The 25,378-nt window shown below is 37.8% G+C and overlaps 1 protein-coding gene across 1 annotated transcript in view; it reads left to right on the top strand.

Moving 5' to 3' along the window:
- The window catches only part of Agbl1 (AGBL carboxypeptidase 1), a gene marked incomplete at its 5' end in the record, with an annotated part of 696,476 nt that overhangs the window by 227,793 nt on the left and 443,305 nt on the right, over positions 1-25,378 (top strand). The gene's annotated exons all lie outside the window — the stretch shown is intronic.

The raw sequence follows: 25,378 nt of genomic DNA, 5'->3' as shown, positions 1-25,378 counted from the left end.
CCATAGGTAATTAATACCAGAGGAAATAATCTAGTCCAACACTCTTCTTTTAGAATGGAGGACTGTGGTGTCCAGGGTAATCAAAGTTGACTTATCCAAGTCCCACGGTGAGTTAATAACAAATTTAGGGCTTATCTGTGATTTCTTCACAGAGAAGACCAATGCTGATATTTTCTTATTAATGTTTAATGCAAAGAAACCTTTATTTTCAATTTTAAGATGATAAGAAACCATGAGCAGAACATCCAAGAATTATGGGATAGCATCCAAAGACCAAATATAGGAATTATTGGGTTCTAAATACAACTAAAATAAGAGTGTCACTTTTGCTTAATGGAATGTTGGTTGCAAAAGAGAAGATTAGAGTCTCTCTTCCACCTACCCAGCCTCTACATGTCTTTGGAATAATAGGAAAGCTGATTGCTTGTTGATGAGGTCTGAGGCAGGGTCGGCACTCTCACAGTTTGTGAACTAACGTCCAGCTGAGGTCCCCAAGGTCACATGACCAGTGAGCAGGGACAACATTCACAAGCATTCATCTCAAATTCTGTGAACAAAGAATCAGGCCCCTTTATGTGGCAATAAATGGTTCTTCATTATAAAAATGGATATTAAATTCTATGGAAAAACAAAAATACAAGATAAATAGGAAATATTGAAAGAATAAATAATTTCAGAAGCTACAAAGGAAAATGTACTTATAATTTAAAATGCTAGTAGTAAAGTAGGAACAAGATAAATTTAGAAAACTTAGAAAACAGAAATACTAAAGTGCTGAAAGTGAAGAAATAAGAATTATATACAAATAGTAAAAAGAAAGCAAAACCTTCAAAGAGATAAAATGATTTTCACAAGAATCATTTTAAAAAGATTAAATGGTTAATTTCTTTAAGTAAGAAAATTTGATGTTAAACACTTTAGAATAGACTAATTCCAAAGGATAAGCACAAAATGAAGATAAGCCATTTTAAAAGGTCAAAAATACAAAGATGATGAAATATAAGAGGAGCAGCATAAATTCCAAATGATGAAATATGTTAAATCATGCCAAAGGCAGACAAATCAAAACTACAGACTAGAAAATTTATAGTAGGCAAAAGAAACAGGAGAAAGGAAAAAAGAAAGTGGTGGGGAAGGAAGGAGTGAATAAAAGAAAAGAAAGAAGGAAAGAAGGAAGGGGAAGTGAGGTTCACACCTGTTTCTAACAGACATGGTCTTTCTAGCTTAGCAGTTCCCAGATGTTAATTGTGTGTGTGCGCATGTGCACATGTGCATGTTTGCGTGCATGCGTAGAGACTGTTTGAAGGCAGGGCCATGGTCCAGAGAGCAGGGTCTCTCCTCTTTCTCTATAGTTACTGCTTGGCATTCAAGCATGTTTAAGGACTGAAAGACCAAGATGCATCAATCTGTCTCCAAGGAACATCAGTCATTCACCAAGGAGCACCATTTGGGCCTCTGGCAGTAATTAGACTTCTAGGACCTCAGGCTGGATGTGGGCCTTCAGTAGGGTTCTCTCATGGTCACACACAACACACTGGCTCCTGTTGTGTTCCTTTAACTCTGGAGAACAGCTCTGGGACATCAATGAATGGTTCTTTCCTGCCTGATCAGCCAAGGGTTTTACTAATGAGCTTTGTCAGTCTCGGTGGGTGAACAGCTAAGCAATGCATCTTTAGGACATGATATTGTTTTGATGATTTCTCATCCAAGTTGGCTGTTTGCTGAAGTCTCCCCTTCCATTGAATTGCCAGGGGTCCAGAAAAGAATGGAAAGAGCCCTGGACCTGGAGTTGGAACTTTAATTCAGAAATCTGGCTCTTTCCTTGACCTACTCAGTTTTCTCCTCTGAGGGAAAAGGAAGATAATGTGCTCTCTGTTGACCTTTCTGGAAAATGGTCTCTTAAGCCCAAGGCAATATTCAAACTCAGAGCTTTAGTATTGAAGTTTCTGCCATTTCAGATGCTCACACCTCCAAATCAAGAGCTTGCTCCAAGCCTTGGGCTTAAAGTTAATGTGGTCTTGGTCTCTGAATATCTTCTTGGCTGGAACTCACATTATTTCCAGCTCACAGCTGGTTGCTTTGTGCTTCCAAATGGCAGGCCAGCTTCTTTTCAATGACACTAGCATTCATCATCATTACTATTATTTATTATGACTCAAATTACCCTTTTCATTTATATAGCATCTTTCATCATGGAACTCAAGGCACTTTGTACATCTTTGGATTATGCACACATTTCTGGCTAAAAGGGACTTGGAAATCACAGCCTTATTCCACTGGTAGGAAAATCTACAGGTCATAGCACAGTACATCATTATCAGAAGACTTGAGACTGCCATGGATGCATGATGTCTTACAATAAAAGGGCTTAAATGTCTCAGCTCCTGTGACCTATTTTGAACATGCCTAACATGGTTTATGTAACTTCCACTTAACTATCAGTGGTTGACAGTCCATTGTGCATAATAAGGTTGATTTGCGATTTTACTGTGTTCTGATCTTTGCCTGTGAGCTTCACCCATTTTAGATAATCATTTGGACCACACCGTGGAAAAAAAAAAATCAAATTCCCCTTGTACACATCTGAATTTCTCCATGTAAAGTCCTCTCCAAGCTTGATGCAGTTCACCTAAAAATTGTTTATTGGATATTTTTCTCAACTTACTGATTTTTATGTGGACATGTATGAATGGGCTTCTTAAAGATGGCAGAACTGCCCTGTGTGTCACCCGACCAGCAAAGAGACAACCTTTGAACAAATATTTGAGAATCTACACGTGAACTTGGCAATTAATCTACTAGCTTGTACTTTTGTTTTACAAGTAATCATGGGCCTCCATGGAGCTTGCAAGAACACGTAAAAATAGACTTGTTTCCTTTTGTGGTGATGGTGATAGAGCCTCTGAGGAAGGCTGGGACGTTTTGATAACAGCGGTCAGCGAGACAAAGCCAGGATTTTCTTGTAAAAAAGAAAATATAGTGGGTCTTGCGAAGCCAAGGATCTCTTAGCAACACATGTCTGAACAGAAAAACAAAATAAAAAGATAGATGGTTATGTTAAGTTCCAAAAGAAATGATTTACTCTCTTGCTGGCCTAATGGTTTGTATTGAATTGGGCTAAATTCTGTGTAAGTCAGGAGAACCAATGCAGTGGCTCTCTGACTCTTATGATTATTCCCAAGGTAGAGTAAAATAGAACATGGAGCCAACAGATCATGTAAGAACAGAAATGATATTGGTGGCTTGATTAGAGTAGGAAGTGAGGAGTGGGGAGGAGATTTTTAAGCTGCATAAAAAGTAGACATAATGTGTAAGTGGGAGCAGGGTGAAGGAAAGGAAGAAATTGAGTATGATTCCTGTTTTTAAATTTTTGGTTATTGGGTGGTAGCAGCAAGATAATTTTTATGAAGTCAACACACAGCCTAACATTTTATTCACAGGAGAATCAGAGCATGCTCATTCTTAGAGTATATTCTGCAAACTTGATTATCTTCTCCCAAACCACTGTGAAACAGATGAAACAAAAATAAAGAGCAAAAGAGTACTATAAGTAAATGCACCAAGGTGCTAAGAAGTAAGAGCTGAATGCACTAGAGGAAACAAATCAAGCTATAAAAGTCGGGTGAAAAAATCTAGACCATCTTAGCAATTTGGGGTCACTTAAAGTGCCAACAGCCCTTTACTACACTGTGAGTTGTTAAGGTTTTATCTTTCTACAAGGAGAGAACTCACAGGCTTTATCTAAAAATATATATACTCAGCATCTTTTGGGGTCCAAGAAATACCTAATTATTGTACATGTATTGTCATATTTAATTGACATTACAACCCAGTATATGTGGGTCTTCAATGCAGCTTCTAGATAAGAAAACTTGGTTACACAGGGATTGAGTCTTGGGTTCAGTTTAAACATTTGGGCTTATAGAGCCAGGACTAGAGCTCATGTTTATCCTAATTTTCTTTGCTCTAAAGAGTTAAGAAAATTAGAATATAATAATCTTTAAAACATTCTAGCTGAGAGGGTTCCTGTATATTATTTAGTCCTAATCTTTAAAATGATAAGAAACAAACCAGAGAGATAAAATGAGTAGCCAAGTCCACAGGATTAATTCAAGGCAGACATATCATGAGAAACTGTCTAGAAAATTGAAACACACACACACACATGAGTGGGCACTCACATACATACCCAAAGTTATGTTACTCTTGCGTGACAGAGCTGGTGTTCGAACCCAGTCTATCTAGCTCCTAAGCACTTGTTTATTTTAGTCTATCAGCTGTTCCCAACTACCACGGTGATTTAGTTAGCTTTTTCACTGCTGTAACAAAAGACCTGACAAGAGCAATTTTAGTAGAGGGAAAGTTTACTGGGGGGCTCATGGTTTCAGTCCACAGACAGCTAGCTCCATTCCTCTGGGCTCAGGGTGAGGCACAACATCAGAATGAAAGAGTGTGGTGGAGGAAAGTGGCTCATATGATGGTCAGAAAGCAGAGAGAAACTAAGCTAAGCTCACCAAATCCATACCCCAAACTCATGTCCCCGTGACCCACCTCTAGCCACACCCTACTTGCCTTCAGTTACCACTGAGTTAATCCCTATCAGGTGATTAATTTACTGATTGGGTTAAGGCTCTCATACCCAATCACTTCACCTCTAAGGCTTCTTGCATTGTCCCCCATGTGAGCTTTTGGGGGATACCTAATAACTAAGCGATAACACTTAGATAAATATACAAATATAATCTCAGTCCCATCAGCAGAAAGACTCTGAAATTAGACTTTTTGTCAAAGACCAATGTATCCAGGGTTCTCAGATAAAGACAAGGCACAGTGTTTCTGGTTTCCTGCCATTTTGTCCCAGTACGAATGCATTGGTTCATCCCAGGTCCCATTCTTGGAAATTAAATTCCCAGCTTGGCTTGGCCCTCAACTCTCTATCTGGTCCTACTGGCTCTCTGTTAGAGAATACACACTTTGCTGTTATTACCAGTTTTTTATTGTAAACAGCACCCAGCTGAATTTGAACATTTATTGCTATGGGGATGCTCCTCTGTTAAACATTCTGTAGTGGATTTTCGCTCAACTCTTCAGGATCATAGAGGGCTTAGATTACCCTGTTGGTGTACTTCACCTCTAAGCTGGGCCATGTCTCTTTCTTCCCATTTTGACATCAGTTCTATTTTTAATGTATTTAAAGTCTCCTCAATATAATAACATGCAATGGGGGTTCTTAGACTTTTGGATTTCACAGATCAGTTGCATTTAAATAAACACAGGACTGACTAATATGTATATCATTTTCCTTTTATTTGAACAAAGTAAAAATGGAACACACTCTCTGAGCTGGTGAGAAATTCAACCTCAGTTCTTGTTTGCTCTCTTTCCTCATCTGGATGGGAACATGTAAGTGACCCAGGAAATACGATGCTGGAGCTATAGATCATGATGGCAACCCTATTTGCTATTGTACTATGATGCATGGCGCTGTTGCCCATGAGCACTCCTCTGTGGGTAGGAACACTGGGTTGTCATTGAGTAGGTTGGTTACTCCCATTGTTAGTCAACCCGAGCAGGGAACAAAAAAGACGAAAAAAAAAAAAAAAGATCTTTAAGGGAAAGTGGCTTCTCCTAAAATTTAAATCAAAAGGACTCTGGTCCACCAGAGGGTCACCATATATTCTAGAGGAAAGATGACATGTGTCATGTGGAAGAGGCCTGAAGAGACTGTTCCTTAACTGGCCACTTGAGGGTGAGAACAGCTATACTGATAATCAGCTTTAAATTTTCTTTGAGTATCTATCTTTTGTTACATCATTTACTCTTCAGTTAAGTGTTAATAAGCCTTTCAGCCTTGTTTCAGCTACACTATTGAGATTTAAAGAATTGTCTATGCCCAAGATTGGTGAAGGGGAAAAGTGGCAGTGATACTTAGTGAAATTCCTAAGGGAACATTGAATAATAAGTACAATGGTTAATATGTTCTGAGAGTTGTGCTCAGCAAAATTGGCACATTAAAAGATTGTAAAAGGCTTTATTATTTCCTAATGATAAAAAATGATATATTCAGGATACTAGGTGTTTCAAAAGATGAGAGTTAACACAGAAATGGGTTCATACAGGTGGTAGAAGTCTGAGAGTTCAAAAAGGGGATGTTAATGTAACCAAGAAATTAAGAACTGCAGAGGTAGCTACACCCTATAAGGATGGAGGAAACAAAGGGAAGAGGTGGAGTTACCATAGTGAGGCTCTTGAGAGGCTGATTCTAGGAGTCTGGTGTTTGAAGCTCTGAGAAGGGGGCCTGACCTGCCTGGGGCTTCAGTGGGTGAGGGTCACAACCTGGAGGATGAAGAAGTCAGTGGCCTGTATGCAAATGGCAGGGGGATGGTTTGGTGACGCCTGCTGCTAGTATCTTTGAGGGCACACAGCAGTGTTGTTTCTTACAAGGGTTCCAAGAACCATTTGCCTGCAGCTGTTCCAGCCACATTAACTGTGAATGGGAAACAGAAAGGGTGTTCTTTTCTCCCTCCTCCTCCCTTCCTGTCTTTCCCTAGTGCCTCTTATTGGCAGAACTGACTAGGAAGGCAACTGGAAAGGGAGTCTGAGCACTGTGACTTGCTGATTTTGACAACAGGTGAAAATAAGCTCAAGATGTCTGTTTACCAAGTGCCGACAGACATGACACGCACTAGCAGCGGGCTTAGCACTGTGAACATGTGACTTTGTTTTCATGAAACAAGATGGCTTTATTGTTTCTAGCAGAAAAAAAGATATATCCTTACTTTAGAAAATTCAATATATAGAGAAAAAAAGAAAATCATTTAAAAGTACTCAAATTCAGGATTACTACATTGCATAATTCCAAGGGACACTATTCAGTTGACAACCTATTTTAATTGCACAGTTCTTCTAAAATTTTGTAACATGGAGACATTTCCTGAATCTTAGAGAAAAACACAGTTAGCAGGTTGGAGAAGATTCTTTAACCATTTATACATCGACAGCTTCAGTTATATCAGCTATTTCTTCACATATCATTATTTACCCATACCTATAATGGTTTTCAAAAGATAAAACATTATGGCATAATTAATGAACTAACATCTTCCCATTTCAAAGAATACACATGATAGCAGTTTTTAAAATAGCAATTTGATAGTATTGATGAGTCATAATTAATTTAAACAATAGGCAGAGGAATATTATTGCTATATAATTAGTGAATTTCTCTGCACATTTCCTTGAGATAAATCTTCAAATATAGTCAGCTGAATCAAATGTTAAGCATATTTTGTATTTGAGACATTATTGCCTGATTTCTGTCATTAGAAAATTTACAAATTTTCATTCCTACTACTGGATGATGATGCTGGTGCCCAAGTCCTTGTAAGCACTGCACTTCATCTACCTTTTGATTTTTTTTTGTCAATCTAATAGGATAAACATAACTTTAACGTTTTATATTCATGTCTTCTAATTACTACAGCTATCTGAAAAGGTAAAATATTTTACTCCCATTTTGCAAAAAAAAAAAATTACACACACAAAAACACTGAAAACAATATTGCATATATAATACACTTCAGAGTCAGGAATTAAACTTGAATTTGTCTGGTTACAAAGCTTGTGATCTTTCCACTAGGCTATACAGCTTTACTGTGTGAAAGCTTCTAGGACCCTCCAGTAAATGTCCTGTAAATGTTTCCAGCATAATATGAGAAGTAAAAGGTGCCTAGTAGCTGTTAGTCTAATTCTAATGCATCCACTTTATTTTACATCTCCTGAAATTCATTCTCAGATAAGGTCATTCTAGGCCAAGGTAAGAACTTGAAAGGGTTTTGAGCAATATCTACTAGAAATGAATATGTAGTCATTTTGCTATATATTCAGTTAAATATTAGTATGTAAGCATTGTTACTACAACTACAATAATGTTTTAATACAAGTTAAATTGGAGGAGATTTGTGTCCTACCCTTTTAAGGTATAATTTTTGTTGAGCTTATGGGAATCAAAATTATTTAGCAATCTCCATTCCCTCCTTCCCCTTGTCAATCTGCATCTTGAAATAACTACTACAGACTCATCAGTGGGCCTGATTTCATGTCTTCTGTAGACTAAGGTTTAATAAGCTTGGGGTCTATATATCCTTCCAAACTGGAGGATTTAATCTCTTAGAACTCTTGGATATTGTGAGGGAGGAATTTCCTCTTTCATAGGTTTTAGTCCATATTTGGCTTCTGAAACACATATTTCATGTGTGCCTGTGACAATGAATTCTGCAGTTCCCAAAAGCAAGGGCAGAAGACCCATGTTCCTTTGCAGGAAAAGAAGAAGGTACACAGGAAAGGCAGGAGAGAAAGCTGTCTGATGGTAAGCCTCCCAGGAGGTGTCTCTCTGCCTCTGTGCCTATCTCTCTCTCAGTCTCTCTTTTTTTTTTTCCTAACTCAGCAAAAAACTGTGTCCCCCCTCTATGATCACAAGCTGAAGCACTTACAGGGGAGCATTCTGCATGTTCTTTGTCATCTGGGAAGATGAGCGAATGGGTCCATACTTTCTGTAGAAATAATGCTGATAGTGTTGATGACAGGACATGAGAGCAGCACTCTCATTTGAAGGTTCAGCTCCACTGTCTTTCAGAGAGATTCCAGGGCAATCCAAAGCTCCTGCTGCTGCATCCCTCTAAGAGTTGTTTTTTACACAAAGACTACTCTGAAAGCTTAATGTGTTTTGGTCCTCTTGTTCCTTTAGCAAAGAACTCAACTGCTCTTCCTGGGACAAAGGAGCTGAAACTTGTAATCATGTACTGTTTTATTTAGATCATTTTTCTTACTTTGTACTATTTGGAACAGAGCAGAGTTATCAGTGAATGGAAATTTTTTTGCTTAATTTGTGTTTAAGGAAAAATTAATAGTGTTGGACATGAAGCACATGTCAAATAGATGAAAGTGAATGAAAATGTCTGTCTGGATTCTAATTCTACCCTGTTTTTGTGTCTCTGTTTTGGACTCTGAGGGGGAGGTGGGTAAAGAGTATTCTTTCTCTTTGCTTTACTTTCATTGTATTCAAGAATGGAGAAAGTATGTCATTCTGATGGAGTTGGAGAAACTATAATTTTTTCCATCTACCTCCTGCCTTCAATAGAAAATTGTGGGGATGGAAGTCTTAGTCTGTTTTTAATTCGAAGAAATGTTCCTGGACAAAAAATGGAGACCACTTATAGGAATATTGCATTCACTCAGCTTTTGATTACAACTTTTTAAAATGCAAGACACATTTAAATTTAAAAAAAAATAATGCAAATGTAACTGCTTTCTGCCTTAAATTCTTTCTTTGCAAATGTTTGTCAATAATTCTCAAATCATGGTCTAGAGGGAATTAACAGGACAATTGTGACAGGTGGAAAGAGATAGACCCATAAAGAATATAGTCTTTGCTGCAGTTGTCCAAATCTCTGTACATAAGCCTTAGGGACAGTATTGACTCTGAACAATTGAGGGTCCTGGTTCTAGAGAGAAATGTGACATACTCAGTCTTGCTGATGAACTTGTTCATGGAGATAAAAATGGAAATTATTTGCTCTGGGAACTCTAAAGGTCCTGCTGCTAAATCATTAGCATAGTGCTAAAGATGCCTGGTGCTGGGGCTGGGTTCTGGGAGTGCATTCCCAAGGGCTTCCTCACTTACACCCCATTCCCACCATTGCTTGCCCACAGAGAAGGCATCAGGAGCTGGAGGACTCTATTTGCCTTTCTCAGACATTGCAATTTCAAATAAATATTACTATTTATTATTCCCAAATTTAGGGTTATTAATTATATCAGCATAAACCTAATTTATGCCATCACAAACAGCAATAATAAATGCTGCCAAATGCTAATACCCAGCTCTTGCCAACTGTGCCTGTAGTTGATGGGTCTCCCCCCTTCACTTCCCAGAAGCATTAAATTAAAAACGATTCAATGTTGCAGAATCATTGATCAATTTGGGGCTGAGGCTCTTGGGGAAATGCGTTTGTTTTGTTAAATGCTTTGCTCTTTCACTAGCTGCGTAACTTCTGATTCAGACGACTACATTCCAGTATTTCTTGTTTTCTTTCTCTCCCCCAGTCCTCCTAGAGGAGGAAGAAATGGGGACAGGGATGTAGAGGCGGAGGGAAGCATGTGAACATCTGTCCTTTCTCAGTTGTCCCTGTAGACATCTCTCAGAGTGCCCACTCCTAATACTTTCTTTCCACATACGCTTAGAAATCTTGGTAAAGCAAACTCCTGAGTGCAATATAGATTAATTCCTTCTCAATTCCCATCACATCTACTGTGTATTTAGTGATGTATGTTACATGGTTTCCTAAAATACATGGGAATCTATGACTGGAAAATGGGAAGCCCAGCCCCGACAGTCCCTGACCAAACTAAGGAAGCTTTTTTCTATTGTTCCTTAATCTCAGGGGTACTCTGTTTCTGTGAAAGAAGAGGCAGAGCCCATCCTTTTGTTATCTGAGCCATAATAATGTTATCTGAGCCATAATAATTTCTTCTCAAGGGAAGCAATTTTTGCTTTTTCTTCCTTTCTCCTGACTCTGGCCTTTTTCTCTCTGTGATACAGGTGACAGTGGTGTTGTACAAGGAATTCTGACCAGGTTATCAGAGGATCCTGATGTAGGTCAATATTGGCTTCTTTCCAGCTGCATGACTTTAGACAATTTACTTAGCCTCTCTACTCCTAGTTTTTCAAATTATTTAAGGCAGGGTCATAAGTCCTAACCACTGTACCTTGTCTGATTAGCTTCATGATCAAATACCATACATAGTACTTCAAAAATGATAAGGCACTATACAAGGTCACTGGTCCTCTTAGTGTGTTCGGGTGCCTGAATTTCATGGGAGGCCATCAAAGCTCTTCTCATTGGCCAGTCCACGGTGACTTGGTGATCTTTTTTCTTGCTTTTCGTATCTCAGTTTCTCAAGGAGATCTAGGCTAGGCAATGGCAGTGGGATAGAAATTCTTCAGAAAGAGGGGGAGAGATCAAAGGAGATATAGATTGATAGGCATCTAAACTTTTGATTGCCCTGGTGATTTTAATACCACAAAGTAGCTATAGAACTGAATAAATTGTTTCAAAAATACAGCAGTAGAGAAAGCTTAAATCTGGGGAGTTCAGTTCATACCCTTTTCCTTCTTCATGCTTACTCTTCATGTTTAGATTTAATTGGCCCCTTGAAATTGACTAGAAACCTGCCTTCTTGTCTTAAAAGATAGCCTTTATTCAGCCACGTCCATCAAGGCATCTCCAAGAGCTTTCAGGGAATCCTTAATGAGCAGTGTGGCTTTGGTCAGTGGAATTTGTCTTCCCCAGCAGGGAGTCTGTCTCTCAGGTGTATCCAGGTGGTAGGACTGCAGAAACCCAGGTTCTAGAAAAGTGCACCCCATCAGGAGCCAGAGGAATTGCACCTCCAAGGCCAGCTTTGGGGAATTGTCTCAGAGCCTTCCACTCTCTAGTTCTGGGTCCTTCTGAGCAGCAGCCAGAGTTTATAAACAGGAAAGCCAGAGGTAGCACATAAACTTTTATAATGCAGATCATCCTCCTTGCCCTGACTTCCAGGTTGCCTTTGCCTTGGTTATATATCTCTCTGAACCACCTAGTCCTTTTGAATTATTAGGCTTATTCCTTCATCGCCCTGCTTCCTCCTTGCAAATATGCTCCCATACATCTTTACACCACGGGAAACACTTTCTTCTCTATTTACAGCTTCTCCCTGCTCCCCGCCCTTCCCCCTGGCCCAATAATGGCCAAGGAGATAAATAAGAAACATAACTCTTTTGTGCTATTATTTTTTTTTTGTTACTCTGCACAGTAATATATATAATAACAAGGAAACAAATCTTATTACTAAAGTAATTACAATAAATTAAAGAAAAACCCTGAGAATGGAGCTTAAAGAAGGGGACACATCAGGGGAGTGATTATAGCAGGATGTTTAAAATTTAATTTACTAGCACCAGTCTCTGCTGGTTGGTTGATGCCCTGCTTAGGAGATTGTGTCTAATTAGAGAGTGGTTGTTATTGCACGTTGAAGACACTTACCCCTAGCTGACTTATGTGTTGGATCTTTAAAGGGGAAAATTGACCTAAGGAATCCTTTGAGAAATCTTATTGTCTGCAACCCTATGTTGGGAAGAGCAACACTTAGCATGTTAAGTTGGCTCATCATCAAAGCTTGGGAACTGCAAAGAATTACTTGGCATCCTTCCCTCTGTCCATAGATAAAGTTTCCTCTAACTGGGCTATGCAGATTTGCATTCACCCCATCATCTGTGGATCTCTTAATAGAGGTCACTGTGCATCCTTCAGTAAAATATGCTAATGCTGATCAATCTTGAGAGTTAAAATGCTTTTCCAGATAGCAATCCAATTCTATCCAAAAGCAATTTTTGTCCATTTGTTCTTGTAAGGCCTGAAGTGGAAGTGAATAGCAATTATTTTTCTTCATTAATTAATACTATTATTCCATGTACAATTGTCATCTTTCTAAGTCTTTTTGGCATTTGAGTTCTTATCTTTCTTCTTGAACTTACATTACCTATGGCCAGTGTTCTATCCTGAGACACTGTATTTTAACTGTAGTATAATTGTTACTGTGTGGCTCTCCTAATCCTCTCCAAGTTTCCCTTGATTGTGGAAGAAAGACAAGCCATGGCATAATACTTTTACTTGGCCTCTTGGCATTATTCTTTAACATCATCAGTGCAAAACTAAACATATTTATAAATTCAATATGTGGCCTTGTGCTCTTCTAAGTACTCTCAATCATGTACACATTTAAAATCTTAGACAACTATACAGTGTAGACATAGATCCTGTAAAAGTTTCTCCCAAGTTACACCATCACTACCATCTGTGCTATCTTTCACAACCATCATCAATCACAAAATAAATAGCATATAATAATTGAGCATTTAACATGTACTTTAGAATGCTAATTATCTTTAATCCTTACAGCAACCCTCCATGATATTTATATTATCCTGACACTAATGAAAAAACTAATATTTTAAGAACAAGCTAAGTGTCCAGGAACACATAGAACACAGATCATACTTGGGGGGGGGGAGAGAGAGAGAGAGAGAGAGAGAGAGAGAGAGAGAGAGAGAGGCTGAAGAAGGTATAGTAGACTCCACAATTATTAGAGCTGAATTTAGAAACCAGACTTGAAAATTAGCCTGATAAATGGCTATTACATATAAGGATAGCATATTTACAAACTCTGTAAATATTATATAGACTCCTATTATAATATTATGATATTTGGGCCTGAAAAATAAAATAAGTTCTTCATTAAGACCAAGTATGCAAGCAAGCTCTACATAGAAATGGATAAAATGTCAAAAACCCTTAGCCTGCCCAAGGTGGCTTCTCAGAGGTAGTCAGATGTCGAGGGAGGTTTTGAAAGGGGAGGCAGAAGACCCTTGGAAGAAGAGCAAAGTTGACTCAAAGCCAGAATTTCCCATGTTGGTTTTGAAGGACACTAAAAGATTGGTACTAATAGAATTCACATAAGAGGGCACTGCGGTTGGAAAAGTTCAGAAGATTTTGTATAAACAGACTTTTTAAGGTTGTAGTCCTTGTCAGTGCTATTGAAATATTAAGCTTTATGGAGACTTTCTAAGATGGGCAAAATATGTGGCACTTTCTGAACTTATTTGAACAGGGTCACATTTGTAGATGTACAATTAGGACATCAACAGGAATATTAGTCGTTCCTGAATTTGGGAAATGTTGCTCTAGGATTTGAACTGAGATGCAGATATAGAATAAAATATATTCATATGGCATATCAGCCCAGTGGCTGAGGACACTTAGACTGGAATCAGATCCTTTGGGTTTGTCACTCAATACCTGTGTAGCTTTGGACCAAAAACTAGCCATAGATTGGGTTATTTGAAAAATGAACTCTGAGATGATTCGTTGAATTGTGTTCTTGGGAGTAACACTTGTGAGGAAACGAGGGAAACTGGTAGAGGGTATGTTGAATTGTGATGCAGTTATTATCACAGAGGCCTTAGATGATCCTGATGGTCCATGGGGACCTCTGCAAATGAGATGTATTATCCATGCTGTGAATTCAGGCAAGTGTACTGAGTCTTTCTTTATTTCTTTCTTTTTCTTTCTTTTTTTTTTTAACCTCACACCAGTGAACAGTCCTTGAATGTTGGCTGCCTTGGGCTAGGAAGATTCCTCAGTTGATGGTATTTCCTATTGTATGTACTCAGTCATGAGCCCCAGCAGCCAACAGCAGCTGAGGAATGAGTTTTTAGTTCTCGCAGGGTACTCTGAAGGACACACTGTGTTTCAGTTTGCTCATCTATAAAATGGGGACAATAGTAATATCTTCTTTGTAGGATCACAATAAGTTAAAACAAATTACTGCTATGTATGGATTATGACCATAGAAATACACAGGGAAGCATTCCTCTTGTGAGCAAACTCCTAGGGGGTAACAGGCACCCTGTTTCCCGTCCTCAGAATGCCTTGCAGTTTCTGCTAGGAACTAGTAAGATAACTAATACATGTGAACATCTGGCTGCTATGGCAATGCCCTGAATGAGAATGCTCTGTGCTAGAGTCTTATCAGCATCAACCTTGATCTCAGGTTCACAGCTCCTGGGAATAAAGGAACTCTCTTGTTAGCCACAATGTTTTACTGAGCCTAAACCTGTCCACATAACAATAACTTTATATAATATACTTTTTTGAGAGCTACACGAACCTCCTAACATTGCACACTTCAACTTAGTAATACTGAGAAATAAGCTGCGTAATGTTGCTAAGTCTATCACCTGCCTAGTAATGCAATGAACAATGTGTACTAATGATAACAATGACTTAAAGTAACCTATAGATATAAATAAAGCTGGCAGTTTGGCCATTCTTCCATCTTTCCTGCCTCTGCATCTTGTCTCTGTGTCTCCTTTTATTTTTCTTACAATTGTACAGTGTGTCTTATATTTCATACTGCTCTATAATTGTTAAAGTAGTTAAGATAAAAATATAAATATTAACACTAGTTACTTATCATGGAATTCAGAGATTTAGTTAGGAGAATGAAAATTGAAATAATAAAGAAGATATGATCTTTATTCCCAGTGAATTAAAAATAATTTTAGGACTTCATCATCATATCTTCACATTGGTAGAACTCTTTACAACCTTTACTTAGTTTTGGATGAAGAAGCTGTCACTGCATTTTCTGATGTTTTCTCTCCCTAATACTGTAAATCTCTGTGTTAAGAGTAGTCTACTCCTTCAGAGGTACCCCTCAAGCAGCCTATTTAGTAAAATGAAACAAAAGCAAAAACAAACAAGCAAAAATCCAAGGAAAATTCAACCTCGGCCAAGATGTAAGTTGAATAGAGACTACAGATATTGACAAGTTCCTAAGAACTTTATTGTGATTTTAACATGATCTAAAGGGCACTCTAGTTTTGGAAGAGATAGGTGATGCTAATATGATGTCAGGAGATTTGATGTTAGCATAACTCAGATCAGTGTTTTCCCCATAAGTGCAATGTTAAGTAAAAATGCCCAAATCTTGGGCTGTACTTTCCAGTGTCAGGACAAAAGCATTACAATGTTAGTGAGTCCTGATTAGGCTGGGCCTGTGTCCAGAAAGAGAATACAGCACATTAATGCCCATCATTTGTGGTAGTAACTCTGGAAACTCAGACAGCAAGACTCCCTTCAACAGTAATCAAGGCCATCAAAGTCCATATGATCTAATGTGGGAAAGACTTTTTAAAAAAATATAATTCAATATCTGCCTATTAATCTAGTCATCTTGACACCGAGTTACTGGGTATTCTCATTCTGTGGATTAGGCCACTGAGAGACCTAGTCATAATGCATATATTGCAATGGATATCCTCCAAAAAACAACTTATTCTCCTTTGGTAGGTCATTTAAAGGTATCAAATGAATAGCATAAAAGTAATTGTATATCCAGGTGTATTCAGAAACATCTGGTTCAATTCAGTCTTTCATTTTACAGAAAAGAAGTAGGCTTAGAGATCAATGCTACTAATAAAAGATAAGATAGTTTTCCAAACTAGATAACAGCAAGTCAAAAGACCATTGACTCTTTCATTTTACTGATACTATGGATGCAGTTTCTCTTGGATAACAATTATATTCCTATTATTTGAAAATGAAAGTGAGTGTGAGTAATAGGTGAATGTATTTTTGTGACTTGATCATATAACCATGGAATCTCAGGGAACTTGGCATCTAGTCCAATTTATTCCCATCCTGTACCTAAATTTTCTTTATGGCATTCATACCACGCAGCCAACAGCCTGTACTATAGGATGTCCATGGTCCGTGGACTTACTTCCTCTCATAAGAACTTATTCCATATTGATAGTTCTAATAGAAAGTCATCTCTTGAACCACATTAAACTATCTCTCCTCAAAGCTTTTAGCCTTGGTGCCTTGTAGAATTAGTTGAATCACTCTTCTTTTAACTTCAACATAATTTAAGACTGCCCTTGTGTCAGCCCCAGGGAGATTTTTTTTTCTCCAGTGTAAGCATCTGAAGTTCCTTCAACTACTTGTAGTGTGTTCTTGTATTCTTCCACTGTCTGATTATTATATGAATTGCTTCACTCATTTGTTCAGTAAGAGACTTTGGTAAACCAGAGGTTATAATAGTAAACACAGCAAGATGTTTATAGTATAGAGGTGGAAACAGACAACAGAAAACCGTACAAGGCATGGTTAGAAGTGATCTGATAGCTGTTAGCTGTTGAGATGCCTACAGAAAGAACACTTAATTTTGTCCTCAGGTCCAGGATGACTTTCTGTGGCATCTACATTGAGAGTGGAAGGAAGTGTTAGCCAGTGGCTGTGTGTTTGTGTGTGTGTGTGTGTGTGTGTAGGAGAACAGCAATAGAAGTAGGGAAGTGAGCTTTCTGAAGAAGAAACCTGAATTCTCAGGAGTCTAGAAATACCTATTTCTCTATTATGGTGGGATTCCTAGATTCCCAGATGACCAGCACCATTATCAACCTGAAAACTCAACTGCTATTCATAAAGCCTGAAGCATAGTTTCTTATTCTCTTTTGATGACCTAATTATATTGCTAACACATTTTGCATTTATTATCAAATAAAATCCCTAAGTCCTTTTTATTTTAATTGCCACTGACCTGACTGTTTCCTGCTGCATTCCTATCTAGTTGATTTGATGGATCAAGTGTTTGAATTCACACTTACCCCAATTTCATCCTATTAGATCACATGGTTAAGAGAATACTTTAGACATTGAATCTGCCATCTATTTTATTTGGCAATCTTCTAATTTGCATGGGCCCTTCTGAGCTGACATAAAATTTATTTTATCTTTTAATCATGTTATTGATACATTTGTTAAATTTGAGTGAACCAAGGACAGTATACTAGAAGACATATCATCAAAGACATAGACCGATTTAGTTACAATAATTCAACTACTTTCCAATCTTTTTAGTTCTGCCATTGAACCCATCTTTCTTTATGTAACTGCAAGGATATCTTGAGAGACTTTTGCAAATTCCTCACTAAAGACCTGTTAAACCTTGTCTCCTTATATAATAATCTGTCAAAGTGTGAAATAGAGTTGGACTGGCATAGCTGGAAATAAGTTGTTCTTGATGATAGATACTGGTTTCTATGACTTCTTTTTCTAAGGGGGTCCAAACTTCCCCATTAAGGTTCTAGAAGTTTGCTGAAGATCAGGGTCAAGTTCACTAATGTCTTCCATTTTTTTCCCTTTTCAACAATGGAGAGGCATTTACCCATTTCTACCCCTTAGAATTTCCCATAAATCACCAACCTTGTCTCAAGCCAACAGTGTGCTCAGCCAAAGAGTTGGAAGAGTAGAGTGCAGACCCCAGCTCCTGTTTTGAGGTTATTCAGATTTCTGTAGCCACCTCATATAATTGACAGCTCAAGCTCCCCGCCTTCCTTGTCCTTACCATCTTGTGGGATGACTTAATCTGGGGATATGAGAACTGCAATTCTCCAGATGTTAGTTCACTACAGTAAACATGTCACACTTGGGTCAAAATCATGGCAGCTTAGGTATTCTAATCTAAAAAAAATCTTTTTGGCAGTAATCCAAGTTATTTTACTTCTACTTACTTAATACTCTGTAATATCAACAGAGAATCTCCCTGGATATGAATAGATCATAGGTTATAAAGATTGAATATTTTTGATAGTATGACACGTTGTGAAAAATATATTCTGTGTATATTCGGCACTTATTAATGTGAAAAAAAGGTGTCCATGTCTGGTAGTTTTGAGAAGTTAAACATCAAAACTTCAGACAATTAATATAACTCATGAAGAAATTTAAAGTCAATAATTCCCATATAGAGTGGGACACATTTTCAACAAAAGCATTTCATTTTCCAGTTAGAAAGCCATGTGATTTAAAAATATGATTTATCATTAATATGCCCTGAGGATCTTTCCAGTTCTAGGGCCAGCCCCTGCCCCCTGAACATTTCTGATTTTGGATTCAGGAGGAGTCCGATTGTCTGTATTAGTAAGATAGCACATAATTCTCAAAGTAGACCAAGTCTATGCTACTTATCTATATAATATTTTGTTGGGTATTTTAGAGAAAAATTATGACTATGTACAAAGATATATGTGTATATATATATATATATATATATATATATATATGAATATGTGTGTATGAGAGAGACAGAAAGAGGGGGGAGAGAGAGAGAGAGAGAGAGAGAGAGAAAGAACATAAAAACAGAACATATGGAAAGAAATCAAAAAGAAAGAACTCACAGACAGAAAGAAGCCATCCCCATGTGAAAGGCAGCAAACATTCTTTTTCAAATCATCCACAAGAGAAGAGATGAATTTTGTACATCTCTACTGCACAGTAGGATATATACATATAGCAGAACACATGTAGTAGAAAATAGGAAGCAATATAAGAATAAAGCTAGCTGTATTTAGAACTTGAACATTAAAGATTTGTAAACAGAAATACTGAATTCTCTGAAGTTGATGTAAAAGCTGTCATACAAAGGTAGCTTTACTTTGGGCCAGATTGGACAAATCAACATGGGATACGAACAAGATTAAAACCAACTTCATCAAAGAAGGGAATTTTGACAGACCTGAGACAGAAAATTTCCTTAGTCAGATCCATCAAAGGATTCTACCTATTCCTTTGTGTATCAGGATGGAAGGTCATCCCAATGTGAGGATTATGTTGTATGTATTTTGTGGCATTGGCTTAAGGGAGTCTCAAAAGAAATTGTATATGGGGCCAAAGTGTGTGTTCATTTACATATGAACCACAATGTTGAAATTCCTTTGGTCCTTACTTAAAGAGTTCCTTCAGGTAATATTAGCCTGAGCAAGATGGAATTAGCTAACACCTGACCTTCAAACATGGTGGCCACAATAGCAATGGGAATGAGCAATGCCCTTGCTAAATGCAGCCCAAGGAAGGTTTTTCTGCCCCTAAGATATGGATGCATATTAGGTGCAATCCTCTGTGGATCATTTACTGAAGCTTCACAAGTTGGGCTACTCAGCTATTTATTTTGTCTGTTTTGTTATATATTTTGTATTTATTTTATTTAGTTTGAATTAAATAGTGATCACTCAGGAAAAGAAATTCACTTCATGTTTTCCTTGCCACTGAATGATGTTTTGACTGAATTACTGGGGTAGACACAGTATAAAAATATTTTTCAGGAGCATAAGGATAAAGGACAGTTCATGGGATGGAATTATAAAAGCCTCATTTTATAAGGGTGATGACAAATGTGCTAGACCTTTTTGTAATATCTATAACCAAGAAATAGAAATTGCATAGGGATAAATATTAGTGTCTTTCATAGTGTACTTTAGTACATACTAGGTGCCATTAATTAGGCAATATTTCTGTGAGTTTGAAACTAGGACATTTCCAGAGTTCTAAATGACATTTCTGGGTTTATGCTGCCATTTAGTCCTGTATGTTGTTTTATTTTTTCGGTCTGTTTTAAGATTCAGAATCATAGTTTATAATAAAAGATGACTTGCAATTTTAGAACTTTTTTTTAAAAAAATGTACCCATTGGCATTTAGCAAGAGTAACCATCTACATTTTGACTGTTAGTATCAATTTTTATAGGGAAGCACTAATTTTTAATCTGTTTTCCCAGTATATTTACTTAGTATTCTACATTTTTCCCCCTCAAAATTCTGGATAATATATTAGGTGGCAGTGTTTGATATGGTTAATGGAGTTACCACTTGATATCAGCATTTGTGGTTTCTGTTCCCGGGTGGGTCATTCCTCCCAGCTGGGTCTTTTCCAGGAATTTTCCAAATATAATAATGGAAGTAGGCAAACCACAAGGACAAATACCCTCTTCTTTTCCTTTATTTTAGAAAGAAGTAATCTAAAATGAGGATCTTAAATACTCTTTCAGGTGTTTTTGCTCCTTCATTATATAGATGTTGCAACTGGAATTTAGAGATGGTGTGGTGCAGTAGTCAGCGGATGGCTTGATTCTCAGACCAACATTTTCAATTCTGTCAGTATTAAAAAACAAAACAAAAGCAAAACCCAAAACAAAACAACTCATTAAAATGAAGGTATCTGAAAAACTGAGCTATATGAAGATAGAAATTTTCATAAATCATTATGAAATTTGGGGTATTACAGAAACATAAGACAGTTCCCTTGGGCACATGGAGCCATCATCAAGGATTGGTTAGGGCAGAAAGCCTGCAAAACAAAGAGTCGGACAAGACAGAGGTCCTGCCATTCTTATGTGTCATTTGCAGAACCATGGCTTGAGGAGGTAGATGTCCATAGATTTTAATACTTAACACATTAGACATTGTGGGTCTTAATGCTTCATATTACAGCACAATTAAGTACTCAAAATAGGGGAAATAAATTAGTACTAAATATCTACGAAGAGCCAGATCCTAATCTTCCTTTTGATATTCCCTATTTTTCTTCTCATTTTCCATATACACAGACACGGAATGCTTTAAGTGCTACATTTGAAATTAATCTTCTTAGTGTCGTCCTAATTGTCTATTGGACAATATCTACAAGATAGACTTTATTTTTTTTATCATGCACTTCATTGATTTTTATTTTGTGAATTGATAGGAATGGTGCATTTCCCAAACAAGAGTAAATCTGTAATGGGGAAGATTATGACTATAATGAAGGAATCCTGAGTTGACAACTGGGATCATTAGTCATTAGATGGATTATCAGAGTTGACAGAATAATATCTGAAAATCATTAACAGTCCTTTGGATTCCTACATTTCTGAAATGGGTTAGGGTTGAACTAACTCTTTCTGTATTCACAAAGTTACCTAAGGCCCTATCTTGACCTATGACAAAAATAACTTTGCCCTTATGAGGACTCCTGTTTTCATCTAGCAAGGAAATAAAGAGACAGTGATGAACAGGTTTATGTCTAAGGAGCTCCTGATTTTATGAGGTGTTCTAGAAGATGCAGAGACTCTGAGACCAATTATATGCACAAGTGAATATTGAGAGGCCAGGTAAACATGGGAGGAAAAAGGGTGGTTGCTGCTTTCATAGAGGATCACAGAAGTACAAGACAGTGTTCTTCTACTTCACAGTCCCCCTCACAAAGATATTCCAAGGGGCATTCATTCCTAAGGTCATCAGGCCACTTGAAGTCTGTAATAGAAAAAAAGAATGGTCTCTCTCTTGGGAAGTTTCCATTGTACTCTGGATAGCAGGAACCTGCACTTGTACTTTTAAGCACTGGCTTAAAACATGTGGAACACAGGAGATTTCCTTCTCTCTTTTCCAGGGCAGGCTTTGTAGTAAACCTATACAGGGTGGCTCTATTCTACCACATGGAGATTGATAAAACTCCAAGACTCCACCTTGGCAACACACATGTATGATGAATTGGAGAGAATAGGAAAGCCGTGATTTTTCTTGGAAAGTAAAAGTTAAAAAAAATGCTTTGAGCATAATAGACTGTCAACCATGCCATCAAACTGAAAATTATAGCTGGGCCCAGCAGACTCACAATGTAAATTTGACAGATAGGGCAACAGGCAAGTGTTGCACAAACGCTGCCTGGGATCATAACTTCAATTCATCTCCGAGGAATCAGCATGAAAGGTCTCCTCTCCCAGATACTCATGGCCCTATCATTCCAGGCTCCGTTCTCACCATGTGGGTGAATACAACCTTGAACCATGTCTACATTTTTCATTTGATTTCAAGCAAATGAATTTCTCGCAGGACATGTTGTTTGTGAAATCAGGTATCCTTCTTGTCATTGCCTTTGAGCTTTGCTGCTTGTAATGTCAAGATAGCCAAAGGCATAAATAAAAAGGAGCCTAAGAAAAATCCTCGGTTGCAACAAATAGCAACAATATATTGACTTTGATGAATATGCTTTTACCTTGGCCCACATTGGCTTGAAGTTCAGTCAGCTCTTTAGCCTTCAGTGATCAAGACTGGGGATGCTCTTCTAAGGGATCAGTGCAATGAAATCTAGCCTATGTCAATTCTAGCATTTTGTATGTAGAAATAGTGTGTCTACTTTGACTTAGCCAATCATTGAATTTCCAGGATATTACAAATCAAAGCATAATACTGATGTTATATGGGAAAATGCTGAGGAAATGCAAATCATTACTTCAGTGTGTAGATTTTAGTTGCGATATATATAACACAGTATTTGCTAGGCACCCTGAGGCAGAATTCAGTAATTAAAGAAATAAATATGCACATACATATGCATGTTTGTGTGTACTTTGTCAAACGCTGGACACTGTTCTAGATCTTAGGGAAGCAGGGACACAGTCTTGTCCTCAGAAGCACATGATTAAGATTGAGAAAGAGATCCCAGAAGAACTGACCACCACACATGGGAGACATGTTGTTTCTTTTTGGTGCTACTAGGGTTTCAACTCAGGACCTTGCACATGTTAGACAAGTACTAAGTTATATCTTTAAAATATTTGTTTTGAGACAGGGTCTTGCTAAGTTGCCCAGATTTGCCTTGAACTTGCAATCCTCCTGCCTTAGCCTCTCAAATAGCCAGGAGGTAGGCACCACTGAGCTCAGCCTAGTGGAATACATGTTTTAATGGATGTATCAGCAAGCTATGTAGCAGCAAAGAAGAGAGAGAATTAACCTTGTTTTAGAAGACCAACAAACATATCATGGTTAAGAGGTGATAATTGGGGTTTTAAGCAAGGCTTTAAAAAAATAAGGACTTTGTAGGATTTTCCAGGAAAGAAGGTTGAATTACAGTTTAACTGTTACATTATAAGTTCGTGTGTTTGTGTGTAAAAGAGATTGTTAAACTGGGTGCTTACTTACTATGTAACAGTAATGGCACCAAGCATTTTGTATTACAAACTCCCATGTAATTCTTGTGACAACCCTCTAGGGGAGGTAATATTAAAATGTCTTATTCAGGTCAGAAAATTGACAGAGAAGTTAAGTAACTTATTGAAATTCTCACAGCTACTAAGTGGTGGAGCTGGAATTTGAACCTATTATGCCTTGCTTTGAAGTCCATTGTTTTACTGGACCTATTTGCTTGTCAGCAGTGGATGTGTCCATCACCCTTGGAGATTTTCAGCATACCAGTTTACAGAACTGAACCTGACACCAGGATGAAAGTGGAGTTCCTCACTTGGCATCTGGGGACTCCATTTCAGTGTCAGCTTCACTACTCAAGTGATCTTGGACAAGTTACATAAAATCAAATAGTCCTGTTTCCTCATTTATAAAAGGAGTATGACCTTTTCTCTTTAATGAAGTATTTGGTGGGGTGAAAGTAAATGATACTTGTTGCTTTCAAGCTTTTTCATCACTGGGAACAAAAGACCTGACAAGAATAACAAAGAGGATTAAAACTTTATTTGGGGCTTGCAATTGCTGAGGTCTCAGTCTATAAATGGCCAACTCCGTAGTTCTCAGTGTGAAAGGAGCCAATGGCAGAAGGGCAGGGTGGAGGAAAGCTGCTCAGCACGTAGCAACAAGGAAGCAGAGAGAAGGAGAGACAGATAGAGAAACATGGCACTCTGCTTCCCATCTCCTCCAGCCACACCCTACCCACCTATTGTTACAACCCAGTTAATCCACATCAGTGGATTAACCCACTGATTAGATTAAGGCTCTCATAACCCAATCATGTTACCTCTAAAACTTCTTGCATTGAGCTTTTGGGGGACACCTCATATCTAAATCATAACACCTATGGATGGGTATCTTAACCCAAGCATGGCACATATTATGGTGTCTGTGGAGGTGCTGGTTACTACATAAATTTCTAAGTCATTTTCAATAAAGAAATTCAAGCATTCTAGCCTTCACTTAAAGTCATCTTACAAGATTTCCTTCTGTCTCCATAGGAGAAAGTAAAAGAAGTACATGTAAAATAATTTGGTAACTCAAATTGACCTTCATGAGAATTAGTCTTAGTTAATAAGGTTTTGTTTTGCTTTATTACTAATCCAGAATGTTTATGCAGTGTCTGACAAGCCATAGAATTCCACATGCATTTTAAAATGTTAAGGCTTACTTAATAGACAGTATCAGCATTTGGACTGCATTGTGGTTATTATATTAGAAGCCCACTGTAATGCTGGTAATGTTATACCATCTTTGATTTCCTGACCCTCTCTTCCATGAGACCCCTCAGTTGAGGCTCCTGGTTGCCTTGGTGTGGGGCAAGTGATTTTAAATAACATAAAATGCTGCTTCTCCCTCCAGCAGGACTGAACATCCCAAGGCTCTTTGGCTGTGTACTGGTAACCAAGTGGTTTTGAAATTCTTTTCCCATCAGTCAGTCCTGAAATCCAGGTATTCCTCTCCTATCCTCCCATCCTTTCCCCAACCTGGGGCCCTGAGTGATTCTCAGAATTTCTGTTCCCATGACTATGTTGCAACTTTGAGGCTCAGGATTCTGTTAGCTGAGGTCCTAGCTCAGGGATTGAGTACAGCTAGCTTTAGGATCCAACCACCCAATGAGCAGCTTCATCCATGCCAAACTGTAGGAAATGTAAACGAATACTGATTCATTCTATTTCTTACTTTATTCAGATGTCCTTAGTTTTTAGTTAATGCATTTTTAAAAATTTTTGGTCCCAGGATCCCATCCCTGATACCATGTTACTTAGTCTTCATGTCCCCTCTAGTCTGCAGAAGTTTCTTGGACTTTCTTTGTTTTTAATGACCATGATAGTTTTGAGGAGTCCAGGTCAAGTATTTTGCCGAATTTCTCTTAATTGGGATCTATCTAATGTTTTTCTCATGATTAGGTTGAATTGATGTTTTTTTGGAAGAAGATCACAGGCA

The sequence above is a fragment of the Marmota marmota genome, unplaced genomic scaffold (genome assembly GCF_001458135.2).
Source record: "Marmota marmota marmota unplaced genomic scaffold, marMar, whole genome shotgun sequence".
Taxonomy (NCBI): Eukaryota; Metazoa; Chordata; class Mammalia; order Rodentia; family Sciuridae; genus Marmota; species Marmota marmota.
The sequence above is the reverse complement of the archived record's forward strand: the minus strand, read 5'-3'. Positions and strand labels throughout refer to the sequence as shown.